The sequence below is a fragment of the Felis catus genome, chromosome C1 (genome assembly GCF_018350175.1).
Source record: "Felis catus isolate Fca126 chromosome C1, F.catus_Fca126_mat1.0, whole genome shotgun sequence".
Classification (NCBI taxonomy): Eukaryota; Metazoa; Chordata; class Mammalia; order Carnivora; family Felidae; genus Felis; species Felis catus.
Genome location: NC_058375.1, coordinates 34,627,452 through 34,642,980, shown reverse-complemented (window position 1 = coordinate 34,642,980; position 15,529 = coordinate 34,627,452). Strand labels below are relative to the sequence as shown.

Sequence of the window (15,529 nt, the reverse complement as noted above, 5' to 3'; positions counted from 1 at the left end):
AAGAGAAATCAAAGATAACCCCTAGATTATTGGCTTGAGCAACCAAGTGATGACTGTACCATTTGGTAATAAGGAAAAAGGAGAAGAGGAGCAGATTTGGAGACAGCCAAAAGAAGAATTCCATTTTAGACATTGGTTTTGAAGTGTCTGTTAAAAATGCTCATGGAGAGGTTAGGGCTGTAAATGTAAATGTGGGTGCTATCAGCACAGAGGTGGTGGTTATGAGGCCATTAGAGTGAGTGATACCAATTAGGGAGCTGGTTAGAGAGAAGGACTGGGGACAAAACCTGAGGACCTCCTGTAGGATTCAGCAGAACAGAAAGCTCATGCAAGGAGACTGAGAAGTAACAGAAGTAGGGAGAAAGTCAAGAGATTATATTTCAAGAAGCCAAGAGAAGTATGCATTCAAAAGAGGGACATTTCAGGGCACCTGGGTGGCTCAGTGGGTTAAGCCACTGACTCTTGATTTTGCCTCAGGCCAGGTCACGACCTCATGGTTCGTGAGATTGAACCCAAGTCAGGCTCTGAGCTGACAGGGTAGAGCCTGCTTGGGAATCTCTCTCTCCCTCTCCCGCCCATCCCCCACTCTCTAAATCAAATAAGCATTTAAAAAAAGAGGGACTATTCAGGTGAATTGAATGTTGCTAAGAACCAGCTAACTACCTATTGTATCTGACAAGTTAGAGGTCATCAGTGACTGACAAAACCAGCTACAGAGGAGAGAGAAGCCTGATGGGAGCGCATGAAAAAAGAATAGGAATTGATGCTGTGGGACTCTGAAACATTGTAAACAACTTTTTCAAAGAAGTTTGGCTATAACGGTGCCTGGCTGTCTGAGTCGTGGAGCCTGGGACTCTTGAACCAAAACAGCTAAATTGCACCCGTGATATAACATTTATTTTCCTGATTCGCCTTTCATTTTAAAACAGCTAACAATTTTTAAAGAATATGTTTCCAGGGGCACCTGGGTGGCTCAGTAGGTTCAGTGTCCAACTTCAGCCCGGGTCATGATTTCATGGTTCATGGGTTCAAGCCCCGTGTCAGGCTCTGTGCTGACAGTTCAGAGCCTGGAGCCTGCTTCAGATTCTGTGTCTCTCTCTCTCTGCCCCTCCCTGGCTCATGTTCTGTCTCTCTCTCTCAAAAATAAATGTTAAAAAATATTTTTAAAAAAGAATAACTTTCCATTAAAAAATATGATTCCCATTCAGTAAAATATTTCATGTATGAATTAAAATTTGTACTTAACCAAGCAAAAATATTTGGTTCCCATTTGCATTCTGTTTCACTGTTCTCACTTTTAACACAAAACTCCAACTGGTTACATTGAAGGACAAAATTGAAGTAAATCAAGTTGTTTCCTCGCCTTTATAAGCATTGACTATAAATCTTTTGAAGCTATCATGAAACAGGCACATCTAATAACCACAGGGGTTGGAGACATGACCCATGCCTAGAATTCCAAACACATAGAACTGAACATTCTCTTAATTAACTTCCACATTGAATGCAATTTTATTAAAAGTACTGTAATAAAAGTATGCTAATGTAAGCTTACATGATTTTTGTGGGTTTTTTTTCTTTTTTTATCGAGATATAATTGACATATTATATTAGTTTCAGGTATACAACATAATGTTTTGATGTTTGTATATACCACAAAGTGATTACCACAATAATTAACACCCATCACCACCATTACAATTTTTTATCTTGTGATGAGAACTACAAAATGTACTCTCTCTCAGCAACTTTCAAATATACAATACAGTAGAGGCTCCTGGGTGGCTCAGTTGTTGGTTAAGCATCCAACTTGGGCTCAGGTCATGATCTTGCCGCTTCTGAGTTCGAGCCCCATGTTGGGCTCTGGCTTGACAGCTCAGTCTGGAGCCTGTTTCAGATTTTGTTTCCCTCCCTCTCTCTGCCCCTCCTCGCTTGCACTCTGTATCTCTCTCTCAAATATAAATAAACATTAAAAAAATAAGTAAAAAATATATACATACAATGCAGTGTTATTGACTATAGTCACCATGTTGTACCTTACATCCCTAGGACTTTTTTATCTTACAACTGGAAGTGTGTACCTATTGACCACCTTCACCCATTTTTGCCCACCCTCCTTCCTCATTCACTTCCCCCCCTCCCCGACTTCCGACAACCACCAATCTGTTCTATGAATCAGTGCTTTGCTTTGCTTTATTTTATTTAGAATCCACATGTGAGTGATATCTGATCATATTTGTCTTTTTCCGCCTGACTTATTTCATTTACATAATGCTCTCAAGGTCCATCCATGTTGTCACAAATGGCAGAATTTCCTTCTTTTTATGGCTGAATAATATTCCATTGTATGTGTGTTCATATATGTGTTGGGTGTACATATATATTCATGGCAGTGACCAATGTTTTGTAAACTTTCTGGTATTTTTTTCTTCATGTACAAATGCATATGTTATGTCTCAGTTTTTGTGCTTTGAGTAAAAACAAGATATTTTCAGGCAAAAAAAAAAAAAAAAAGTCAGGAAATGGGGCACCTGGGTGGCTCAGTCAGTCAAACATCTGACTCTTGATCTCAGCTCAGGTCTTGATCTCAGGGTCATGAGTTCAAGCACCGAGTTGGCCTCCATGCTGGGCATGGAACCTACTTAAAAAAAAAAAACGGGAAAATTTTCTAAATGCATCCTCTGGTTCAGAGGTGAAATCTGGAGTCAGAGCCTAGGCTTAAATCCTAGAGATGGCTCTGGTTCTGAGATTTTGGAATGTGTGATTTAATTTCCCTGATTCTTACTTTGTTTATTAGAAACTAGTGTGGTAGGGCCCCCTCCCTAAGGAAACAAACAAAACAAAACAAAACAAACCTCAAGGTAACCTGGTTATGCACGCACATGACAACATCACTCATGACCTTGTAACATGAGACCACTTGATCAGACTGCATGTTTGTGTGTATTACCATACATGGGAGACAAAGAAGTAGAAAATATATAAAAAACTGTGCCTCTTGACGTTGGAGAGCTCAGTTCTTTGGGTATGAACCCAACTGAGCGGTGCCAGCCAGAATAAAGTTGCTTCTGAAAGAGCAGACCTAGGCAGGTCGACTAGTGACTATGTCCCTGACATGGCCTCAGAAAGAGGTTCCCGCTCAAACCTCAGACCACGCCTCCTCCCCTTGAGTAACTTATGTTTTCTAAGAAAGCAGGCTACTGATTGATGCTTTCTTCTGAAGTCTAAGGTGGGAGGAAGGGGAGTATGAGAGGCATGGAAAGTGTGAGTAGAAGAGGGAGGGCTTCTCTCAGGTAGGGGCCAGAGGCAGGAGCCCTCAACCCTGTCCAGGCTTAGAATGACCTGGGAGCATTTTACCCCTCCCCAAACCAATTAATCAGAGTCTCTGGGGATGGTGTTTGGTGCTAGGTATTTATATAGCACATCAAGGCTGACAGCCAATGGTTAATAGGTGACCAGTGAGAAACGTTCTGTATACACTGAGGCCAAACATGTTAGAGATCCTCAGATACAGTGGTTCTTAAACTTCAGGTGCATCAGAATCTCCTGGAAGGCTTGTTTAAACAAGATTGCTGAGCCCCACCCCCAGAGTTTCTGATATAGTAGGTCTGTGACCACCAGGCCCAACATTTGCATTTTTAACAAGTTCCAGGTGACGCTGATAATTGCTGATCTGGGACCACACCTTGGCAGCCATTGTTCTATCCTTCCCCAGCCAATCGGCTGAGGCCACGACCCTTCCCCAGCCAATCAGCTAAGCCATAATCCCTATAAAACCTTTGTGCTTTTTTAAATTTTTTTTTTAACATTTATTTATTTTTGAGACAGAGAGAGACAGAGCATGAACGGGGGAGGGGCAGAGAGAGAGGGAGACACAGAATCGGAAGCAGGCTCCAGGCTCTGGGCCATCAGCCCAGAGCCCGATGCGGGGCTCGACCCCACGGACCGCGAGATCGTGACCTGAGCTGAAGTCGGACGCTGAACCGACTGAGCCACCCAGGCGCCCCCAAAACCTTTGCTTTTTGAAACCCGCGCTCTCTCTCTCCGGTATCTCACCGCTGCGTCGGTGCAGGTAGGGGATTGAGCTCGAGCTAGCTCGAATAAAGGCTCTTTGCTTTTACATCAGACTCAGCTCCCTGGTGGTCTTTGGGGATCACAAATTCTGGGCATAACACTTCCTAGAAAGAAAAGCCTCAGTGTCATGACTCTCTGTGAGAGAATCCTGCTACATGAGCAACTGAGGGGTGCCTGGCTGACTCCGTTGGTAGAGCATGGGACTCTTTTAAATTTTTTTTACATTTATTTATTTTTGATAGAGACAGAGCACAAGTGGGGGGGAGGGCAGGCAGAGAGAGAAGGAGACACAGAATCCAAAGCAGGCTCCAGGTTCCGAGCCCTCAGCACAGAGCCTGAGGCAGGGCTCAAACTCACAAACCTTGAGATCATGACCTGAGCCAAAGTCGGACGCTTAACTGACTGAGCCACTCAGGCATGCCAGAGTATGGGACTCTTGATCTCAGGGTTATAAATTTGAGTCCCACGTTTTGGATGTAGAGATTATCTAAAATTCAATCTTTAAAAAAGAAAGGAAGGAAGGAAGAAGGGAGGGAGGGAGGGAGAGAGAAACAAACCAGCACCTGAGAGGATTATCTTTGTGACTTACCAGTGTTCCATTATTTTATTATCCTATCAACCTTCCAAAGGCAAGGCAGGTCAGGCCACAACCAGCCCCACCCTTTAACTTTTTAACTTAGAGCCTATTTTTGTTGTGGACATCTAGAACACCAGGGGCTTATGGGAAAGAGGCACTTACACTGGGGGTCCTGCCTCCTGCCACAACATCAAACTATACCCCATCCTTGGCTGACTATCCCAGAGTCATGCCCCCTTGATTTCCTTATCATCTCTTAGAAGCTGGGTCATTCTAGACCCCAGTCCTGAGTCGAGCTGCGCCCCAACCCACTGTGCCCAACCCAGCTGCCACCTGGGGCGGCTCTGATTCCTGTGAGTACCCATTACACACAACACAGCACGGTGCTAAATGCCAGGATCTGTTGTAGGCACTTACATGACTTCTGTTCTGCCATCTTACACATGTGGAAATGGATGCTGACTCCTAGGGAAAAGCAGTCCCTCAAACTATAGGAAAGGGAATTCCCAAGCCATATGCTTCTTAATGCCTCCAGAGTTTGTTTCTCTGCTGGGAGCATCCTGCCCACTTATCGCTAGTGTCCCCAACCTGACTACTACTTGTCTTGTACCCCCTATAAGGTAGTCTATCCCGATACACTGGGTTAGGTGCCTCCTCTATACTCTCAGTGTCCTGGATCACCCACATCCTGGCATAGATAACTAATTGCTTTTGCTGCTGACAAGTTGGTTGGTATTTATTGCTCAAGCATCTTCCTTTCCTGCCTTCCTTCCTTCCACTCTGAAGCCCACATATGCACACCCTGTTCTGTGTTTGCCTCTCTCCTCTGTGCCTTCTCAAAGCGCAGTCCATGGATGACCCCAGTTTGCAAACTGAAACAGTCTTCAACGGGATCGGTACAGAAACTGAGACGAACGTTTAAAACTTTCATAGCTGTTTGGCAAGTTATTCTTGCGTACTGAATCTAATAATGAAAAACTGGGGCTTGTATTTTGTATGCCCTTTTTTTTCACGTTATTTTCCTAGTAATTGGCTTTCATTGTGTTTTAGGAAAGAATCCATCCTTGAATGATTAGGGGTGGAAAAAAGTTCCCTCACCAAGATAATTTGAGAAGCAATGGTTTATTTTTATTTCCCTGAGTTCTGCCATAAAAAGGCATTGAATAAATGCAAAAGTGAATAATAAATGAATAGAGCTGACAAATGTATCTATTCTAAGGTAATGGAATAAAAGAGATTTAGTGCTGCATTGGATTGATACTGGGGAAGATCAGGGGGTCAAGGGAAACCCCCAGGTGTTTTCTTCTTGAGGCCATTCCCTAACATATAGGGTACAGTGAAAGACGTTCAGATTCAGGACATTTTACAGATAATGAATTAATTTTTGACCAGGTTGACTTTGAGGTTACCTATGAGATAGCCAAATAAGGACGTCTAGAACGCAGTTAGCTATATATGGGTTAGAAGCTCAGGACACAGAGTCAAAGCTGGAGGTGTAGTTTTCCAAGTTGAAACCATTAGAATACAGAATGGGAAGAAAAGTGGCCACAGACAAAGCTCTGGGTGCCTAGCACAGCGTCTGGCACAGGGACATGACTGGTAATTCTTAAGGCAAGTGAAGAGGTTGTTAAGACCTAAGTCCATTTCATTCTAAGCCCAAGCTCTCCTTACTGTATTATAAATTTTAACTTCGTATTTTCCTGCTACTTCAACAGCCCCACAAACAGGCTGTGAGCCCCCGGTTCAGGATACCAGGTGCACCAGTGTGAGAAGGGCCGTCCCCGCCACAACCTCCCCTTCTCGCCCTGCCCTGCCCTAGTGACATTCACACACACCAAGGAATCCCTTCCTGCCTTCTGCTTGTGTACTCCACCCTGACCCCCATAAAGGCAATTGTCCTTGCTCTCTGGGTTTCCCAACTGCTTGGTTGAGTGCGCTCCCTTGGTGCTGCCCTCATATGCCCCCAGCAGAGCACGTCTGCCTGCCTCTTCTCTACCTTCACTTTCTTACGCTTCCGTGTGGTTTCAGTCCATGCCAATGATCAAAAACCCCATTTTAAGTAACATAACTGTTCCTTACAACATACTTACTAACCCCTTTTGGCGTTTAGTCTGTACGGCATTCTAACAGACACTGCTGGGGCTGGTAGTGGGGTGAAGAAGAAGACCAGAAAAGGCAAGAGTGGGAAACAGGAAAGCACAAGGCAACTTAGAAAACAGAGGAGAGCTGGAAAATTCAGTCATGAACTTGGAGGGTTGGCTGGGGGTGCTGAGGTGGCTACAGAAGAAAGTCAGAGCCAGATTTTGAAGGTACAGGCTTGCACTTCATCATAAGTTGCAGAGAGATGCTTTCTGTCTGTTTCCTGACAGCGTAAAGAAGATAAGGACAATAGTACAAGGAGTGCACCAATTTAATTTTTTTTTAATTTTTATTTATTTTTGGGAGAGAGAGAGAGAAAGTGTGATTGGAGGAGGGGTAGAGACAGAAGGAGACCAGAATCTGAAGCAGGCTCCAGGCTCTGAGCTGTCAGCACAGAGCCCAACGCAGGGCTCTCAAACTCACCAACTGTGAAATCATGACCTGAGCCGAAGTCAGAATCTCAACAGCTTGAGCCACCCAGGCATCCCAGGATTGCACCAATTTATAATAGTAAAAGAAACTTGGAAATAACCTAAATATCTACTAATTAGAGAATAAAAACATTATGTTATAGTTATAGTAGAATTCTAACTTCAATCAGAATGAGTAAGAATGCCATGCATCATCATAAATCTCAAAAATGCAATCTGCTTAATGTAATGTGGTATCTAGGGTTGGATCCTACAACAGGAATAGGACATTAGTGGAAAAACTAGTGAAATCTGAATAGAGTCTTTAGTTAGGAGGATTTTATCAGTATTTGTTTCTTGGCTTTGACAAATGTACCACAGTCGTGTATGATACTAACATTGCATGAAGCTGAGCAAAGGGTATACGGTTACTCTCTGTACTACCTTTGCAACTTCTCTGAAATTGAAAATTACTCCTGGAGTGCCTGGGTGGCTCAGTTGGTTAAGCAGCTGACTTCAGCTCAGGTCATGATCTGGCGGTCTGTGAGTTTGAGCCCCACGTCGGTCTCCAGGCTGACAGCTTGGAGCCTGGAGCCTGCTTCAGATTCTGTATCTCCCTCTCTCTCTGTTCCTCCCCCACTCGCACTCTGTCTCTTTCTCAAAAATAAATAAAGATTAAAAAAAAAGAATTTTAAAATTACTCCCAAATAGCTTGTAAAAATGTAAGCTGAAAGAAAAAAAGCAAGTCTTTAAAATAAAAGTAAAGGCTCAAAGATAAAAAGAAATTCATGCAATAGGGTAATATTTATAAATAGTTTCCAAACATACAAAACAATACTAGATATGGATTATAGATACATACATATGTAATAAAAATATAAAAACATTCATGTGAATGAAAAGTATCTTATTTAAGATAGTAGTTTCTAGGAGCAAGAGGGAGGAGAGAGTAAGGAAACAGATCCAAGAGAGGTAGTCTGTTTCTTCCTCTTTAAATATTACCTTTGGGGAAAATATTGTAAACACTTTTTTTTTTAATGTTTATTTATCTTAGAGAGAGAGAGCGCAAGCAGGCGAGGGGCAGAGAGAGAGGGAGACACAGAATCCAAAGCAGGCTCCAGGCTCTGAGCTGTCAGCACAGAGCCTGATGCGGGCTGGAACCCATGAACCAGGAGATCATGACCTGAGCTGAAGTCAGCTGCTCAACCCACTGAGCCACCCAGGCGCCCCTGGGGCAAATATTGTAAATGCTAAGATCTGACAAACCTGGGAGCCAAGTGCATTGGTGTTCATTATTATATTATTCTCTATATGTTTTAATGTGTTATTTATTTATTTATTTATTTATTCATTCATTCATTCATTCATTCATTTAAAGTAGGCTTGCTGCCCAGCACAGAGACCATTGCAGGGCTTGAACTTATGACCCCAAGATCAAGACCTGAGCTGAGATCAAGAGTCAGATGCTTAAAAAAAAAAAAAAAAAAAAAGAGTCAAACATGCTTAACTGCCTGAGCCACCGAGGTGCCCTGTTTTGTTTTAGTTTCATTTTTTTTTTTTTGAGAAAGGAATAAAGGGCTTTCTGAATTGTCAAATTATATAACTATAGAGCATATCTTAATTTCTCAGTAATGTCATCTCAACCCTCCACCCCAGATTCATGCTAATTCTGTCAACGTAGAATGTTTTATTTTTTATTTTTTCAAAGTAGATTTTTTAAAAGTTAACTCATTAATCAGGAGGTTGGGAAAGCTGATTCAAAGAGCGTTTAAGGAACAGAGATAATTTCATAAGAAGAGGAAACTTAAGTAAGTTTGCTAAATAAGAGACTATTATGGACTGAATGTTTGTCACCCCCGCCCCCTGTCAAATTCCTAAGTTGAAAGGTGATGGTATTAGGAGGTGGAGCTTTGGGGAGGTAATTAGGTTATGGGACTAGAACCCTCATGAGTGGCGTTAGCACCCTTATAAAAAGGCATTCCAAAGAGCTCCCTCACTATGTTTCTGCCACAAGAGGCTGCAATGAGAAGCTAGCAGTCTGCAACACAGAAGAGGGCTCTCAGCGGAACCTGACCGTGCTGGCACCTGACCTCAGACGGCCAGCCTTTGGCACTGGGAGAAAAACATTTCAGTTCTTTATGAGCCCCCCAGTGTGCGGTGCTTTAGGATAGCAGCCTGCATACTGAGACAGAGAAGAAACTAGTTAATGCCGCCCAGGGAATTAAAACTGTAAGCCTGCCTTATGTAAAATGCTGAAGGAAGTTCTTCAAGCTGAAATGAAAAGATGTTAGTCAGTAACATGGAAACCTCTGAAAGCAGATACCTGGGTGGCTCAGTCGGTTCACCTTGATTTTAGCCGAGGTCATGATCCCAGGGTTGTGAGATAGAGTCCCACGACCAGCTTCCCACTGAGCGGGCTTTGCACTGAGCGTGGAGCCTGCTTAAGATTCTCTCTCTCTCTCCCTCTGCCCCTCTCTCCGGCTCATGCTCAAAATAAAAATTTTAAAGTGAATAAACAAGTAAACAAAATTAGAGACTAACATCTAAAAAAAACACTTCTGAAAGTATAAAACTCACTGGTAAAGGTAAGTGTATAGTCAAATTCAGAATACTCATACTGCAATATGGTCATGTATTAACCACTTAAACTAGTATAAAGGTTAAAATATTAGAAATAACTATAACCATAATAATTTGTTAACACACAATATAAAAAGAGATAAGTTGAGACATCAAAACAGAAAGCATAGTGAGGGAGTAAGGAGTAGTCTTTGTATGCAATCAAATTTCAGTTGTTATCAGTCCAAAAGAGGTCGATACGTCTGTGAGATGTTTTGTGTCAGCCTCATGGTAACCAAAAAGCAAAAACCTACAGTACATACACAAAAGAGAAGGAAATCAAAGCATAGGACTACAGAAAAAGATAATTCACAATTCACAAAGGAAGATAGCAAGAGAGGAAGAAAGGAATAAAATGGCTGGAAAACAGTAAGATGGCATTATTAAGTTCTTATCTATCAATAATACTTTATTTATTTTTATTTTTTTAACGTTTTATTTATTTCTGAGACAGAGACAGAGCATGAATGAGGGAGGGGCAGAGAGAGAGGGAGACACAGAATCGGAAGCAGGCTCCAGGCTCTGAGCCATCAGCCCAGAGCCCGACGCGGGGCTCGAACTCATGGACCGCGGGATCGTGACCTGAGCTGGAGTCGGACGCCTAACCAAATGAGCCACCCAGGCGCCCCTATCAATAATACTTTAAATGCAAATGGATTGATTTCTCCAAACAAAAGACAGAGGGTGACTGAATGCATAGAAAATAAGACCCAACCATATGCTGCCTTCAAGAGACTCACTTCAGCTTTAAAGACATACATAAGCTCAAAACAAAGGGATGGATAAAGATGTTCCATGCAAATAGAAACCAAAAGAGAGAGGGGGGTAGCTATACAATATCACACAACGTCGACTTCAAGTCAAAAGCTATAACAAGAGGGGCGCCTGGCTGGCTCAGTTGAAAGAACATGCAACTCTTGATCTTGGGGTCATGAGTTCCAGCCCCATGCTGTAGAGATTACTAAAAAAAAATTAACTAAAAACAAAAACAAAAAACCAAACCAAACAACAAAAAAAAACCTGTAACAAGAGATGAAGAAGATCATTATATAATAACAATGGGGTCAATTCATAACAAGATATAGCAATTATAAAAATACATGCATCCATCCAACATTGGAGAACCTTAAAATACTAAGCAAATACCAATGGATCTGAAGGGAGAAATAGGTAACCATACAGTCAAAGGAGAATTCAACACCCCACTTTCAACAATAGATCCTCCAGACAGAAAACCAACAAGTAAACATTGGACTTAAACTACAGGTTAGACCAAATCGAACCAATAGACACATGCAAAACATGCCATCCAACAATACACATCACACATACATCACATGGTGTGTGTATATTATTATGTATATTGTTACATGTAACTTATTATCATTGTGTAATATCACGTATATTATTCAGCCATAAAGAAGGAAATCTTGCCATTTGCAACATGGATGGACCTTGACAGCATTATGCTAAGTGAAGTGAGTCAGACAGAGAGAGACAAGTACCATATGATCTTATTTATATGTGGAATCTACAAAAGCTGAAGTCCTAGAAACAGAGTAGAGTGGCTGCTGCCAGGGCCTTGGGCAGGTGGGGGTATGGGGAGAAATGGGGAGAAGTCAGTCAAAGGGCACAAACTTTCAGTTGTAAGATGAGTGAGTTCTGGAGATCTAATGTATAGCATGGTTACTATAGTTAATAATACCTAATTATATATTTAAAAGTTGCTAAGAGGGGCGCCTGGGTGACTCAGTCAGTTAAGAATCTGACTTCAGTTCAGGTCATGGTCTCACAGTTCGTGAGTTTGAGCCTCGTGTCAGGCTCTGTGCTGACAGCTCAGGATTCTGTGTCTCCCTCTCTCTCTCTGCCCTTTCCATGCTTGCTCTCCATCTCTCTCTGTCAAAAAATAAATAACATTAAAAAAAAATTTTTTTAAGTTGCTAAGAAAGTAAATCTTAATAAAGCAGACACACATACAAGAAGTAATTATGTGAGATGATGGAGATGTTAATGCAACAGTGACAATCATTTTGCAATATACACGGGTATCAAATCATCATGTTGTATACCTTCATCTTACACAATGTGATGTGTCAATTATATCTCAATAAAGCTGGGGGGAAAAAAAACAATCAAAAGCCTAAGAAAAGAAATAATGATAAAGGCAGAAATAAAGAGGCAAAACAAGCATAAAATTAAAAAAGCAACAAGCCCCAATTGATCAAATTTCAAAACATTTTGAAATTATTGAAATTATTGAGAATTCAATTATTTTGAATTTTTAATTATTTGAAATTATTAATAAAATTGATCAACCCTGGGGCACCTGGCTGGCTCAGTTGGTGGAGCATGTGACTCTTGGTCTCGGGTCATGTCGAACCAGCCCTGCAGCCCAGGAATGAATCCCACTTGATCATGGTGAATAATTCTTTTTATATGCTGTTGAATTCAATTTTCTAGTATCTTATTGAGAATTTTTGCATCCATATTCATCAGGGATATTGGCCTGTAGTTCTCTTTTTTTTTTTTTTTTTGCTGGGTCTCTGTCTGGTTTAGGAATCAAAGTAATTCTGGCTTCACAGAATGAGTCTGGAAGTTTTCCTTCCCTTTCTATTTTTTGGAACAGCTTGAGAAGGATAGGTATTATCTCTGCTTTAAATGTCTGGTAGAATCCCGCAGGGAAGCCATCTGGTCCTGGAATCTTATTTGTTGGGAGATTTTTGATAACTGATTCAATTTCTTTGCTGGTTATGGGTCTGTTCAAGTTTTCTATTTCTTCCTGTTTGAGTTTTGGAAGTGTGTGGGTGCTTAGGAATTTGTCCATTTCTTCCAGGTTGTCCAGTTTGTTGGCATATAATTTTTCATAGTATTCCCTGATAATTGCTTGTATCTCTGAGGGATTGGTTGTAATAATTCCATTTTCATTCATGATTTTATCTATTTGGGTCATCTCCCTTTTCTTTTTGAGAAGCCTGGCTAGAGGTTTATCAATTTTGTTTATTTTTTCATAAAACCAACTCTTGGTTTCATTGATCTGCTCTACAGTTTTTTTAGATTCTATATTGTTTATTTCTGCTCTGATCTTTATTATTTCTCTCCTTCTGCTGGGTTTGGAGTGTCTTTGCTGTTCTGCTTCTATTTCCTTCAGGTGTGCTGTTAGATTTCATATTGGGGATTTTTCTTGTTTCTCTAGATAAGCCTGGATTGCAATGTATTTTCCTCTCAGGACTGCCTTCGCTGCACCCCAACACGTTTGGATTGTTGCATTTTCATTTTCATTTGTTTCCATATATTTTTTAATTTCTTCTCTAATTTCCTGGTTGACCCATTCATTCTTTAGTAGGGTGTTCTTTAACATCCATGCTTTGAGAGGTTTTCCAGACTTTTTCCTGTGGTTGATTTCAAGTTTCATAGCATTGTGGTCTGAAAGTGTGCATGGTATGATCTCAATTCTTTTATACTTATGAAGGGTTGTTTTGTGACCCGATATGTGATCTATCTTGGAGAATGTTCCATGTGCACTCGAGAAGAAAGTATATTCTATTGCTTTGGGATGCAGAGTTCTAAATATATCTGTCAAGTCCATCTGATCCAATGTATCATTCAGGGCCCTTGTTTCTTTATTGATCCTGTGCATAGATGATCTATCCATTGTTGTAAGTGGAGTATTAAAGTCCCCTGCAATTACCACATTCTTATCAATAAGGTTGCTTATGTTTGTAATTGTTTTATATATTTGGGGGCTCCCATAGTTGGCGCATAGACATTTATAATCGTTAGCTCTTCCTGATGGATAGACCCTGTAATTATTATATAATGCCCTTCTTCATCTCTTGTTACAGCCTTTAATTTAAAGTCTAGTTTGTCAGGTATAAGTATTGCTACTCCAGCTTTCTTTTGACTTCCAGTAGCATGACAGATAGTTCTCCATCCCCTCACTTTCAATCTGAAAGTGTCTTCAGGTCTAAAATGAGTCTCTTGTAGACAGCAAATAGATGGGTCTTGTTTTTTTTATCAATTCTGATACCCTATGTCTTTTGGTTGGAGCATTTAGTCCATTTACATTCAGTATTATTATTGAAAGATATGGGTTTAAAGTCACTGTGATGTCTGTAGGTTTCATGCTTGTAGTGATGTCTCTGGTCCTTTGTGGTCCTTGCAACATTTCACTCACAGAATCCCCCTTAGGATTTCTTGTAGGGCTGGTTTAGTGGTGATGAATTCCTTCAGTTTTTGTTTGTTTGGGAAGACCTTTATCTCTCCTATTCTGAATGACAGACTTGCTGGATAAAGGATTCTCAGCTGCATATTTTTTCTGTTCATCACATTGAAGATTTCCTGCCATTCCTTTCTGACCTGCCAGGTTCCCATAGATAGGTCTGCCACTAGTCTTATGGGTCTCCCTTTATAAGTTAGAGTCTGTTTATCCCTAGCTGCTTTCAGAATTTTCTCTTTATCCTTGTATTTTGCCAGTTTCACTATGATATGTCATGCAGAAGATTGATTCAAGTTATGCCTGAAGGGAGTTCTTTGTGTCTCTTGGATTTCCATGCCTTTTTCCTTCCCGAGATCAGGCAAGTTCTCAGCTATGATTTATTCAAGTACACCTTCAGTCCCTTTCTCTCTCTCTTCCTCTTCTGGAATTCCTATTATACAGATATTGTTCTGTTTGCATCACTTAGTTCTCTAATTCTCCCCTCATACTCCTGGATTTTTTTTGATCTCTCTTTTTCTCAGCTTCTCTTTTTCCATAATTTTATCTTGTAATTCACCTATTCTCTCCTCTGCCTCTTCAATCTGTGCTATGGCTGCCTCCATTTTATTTTGCACCTCATTTAGAGCATTTTTTAATTCCTCATGACTATTTCTTAGTCCCTTGATCTCTGTAGCAATAGATTCTCTGCTGTCCTCTATACTTTTTTCAAGCCCAGCGATTAACTTTACGACTGTTATTCTAAATTCTTGTTCCATTATATTGCTTAAATCGTTTTTGATCAATTCGTTAGCTGTCTCTATTTCCTGGAGTTTCTTTTGAAGAGAGTTCTTCTGTTTCATCATTTTGGATAGTCCCTGGAGTGGTGAGGAACTGCAGGGCACTTCCCCTGTGCTGTCTGGAGTAACTTGTGTTGGTGGGCGGAGCCGCAGTCAGACCTGATGTCCGCCCCCAGCCACCGCTGGGACCATAGTCAGACTGGTGTGTACCTTCTCTTCCCCTCTCCCAGGGGCAGGGCTCACTGTGGAGTAGTGTGGCCCCTGTCTGGGCTACTTGCACACTGCCAGGCTTGTGGTGCTGCTTCTATGGGATCTGGCGTATTGGCGGGGTGGATCCGCAAGGTGCACAGGGGCGGGAGGGGCAGGCTTAGCTCGCTTTGCCTTCGGTGGTCCCCTGTGGGAGGGTCCCTGCGGCACCAGGAGGTAGGCAGACAGGTCGGAGGGATGGATCCACAGAAGCATAGCACCTGGTGTTTGCTTGGTGCAAGCAAGTTCGCACGGGAACTGACTCCCTTTGGGATTTTGGCTGGGGGATGGGAGAGGGAGATGGTGCTTGCCAGTGCCTTTGTTCCCCTCCGAGCTGAGCTCTGTCTTCCAGAGCTCAACACCTCTCCCTCCCGGTGTCCTCTCGCCCTCCTGCTCTTGGAGCAGAGCTGTTGACTTTTAACATTCCAGATGTTAAGTCCTGCTGGCTGTCAGAACTCACCCAGTCCAGCGC

General features: G+C 41.7%; 1 long non-coding RNA gene across 2 annotated transcripts in view; it reads left to right on the top strand.

Moving 5' to 3' along the window:
• The window catches only part of LOC109502278, a 43,647-nt gene that overhangs the window by 1,084 nt on the left and 27,034 nt on the right, over window positions 1-15,529 (top strand). The window lies entirely within an intron of this gene.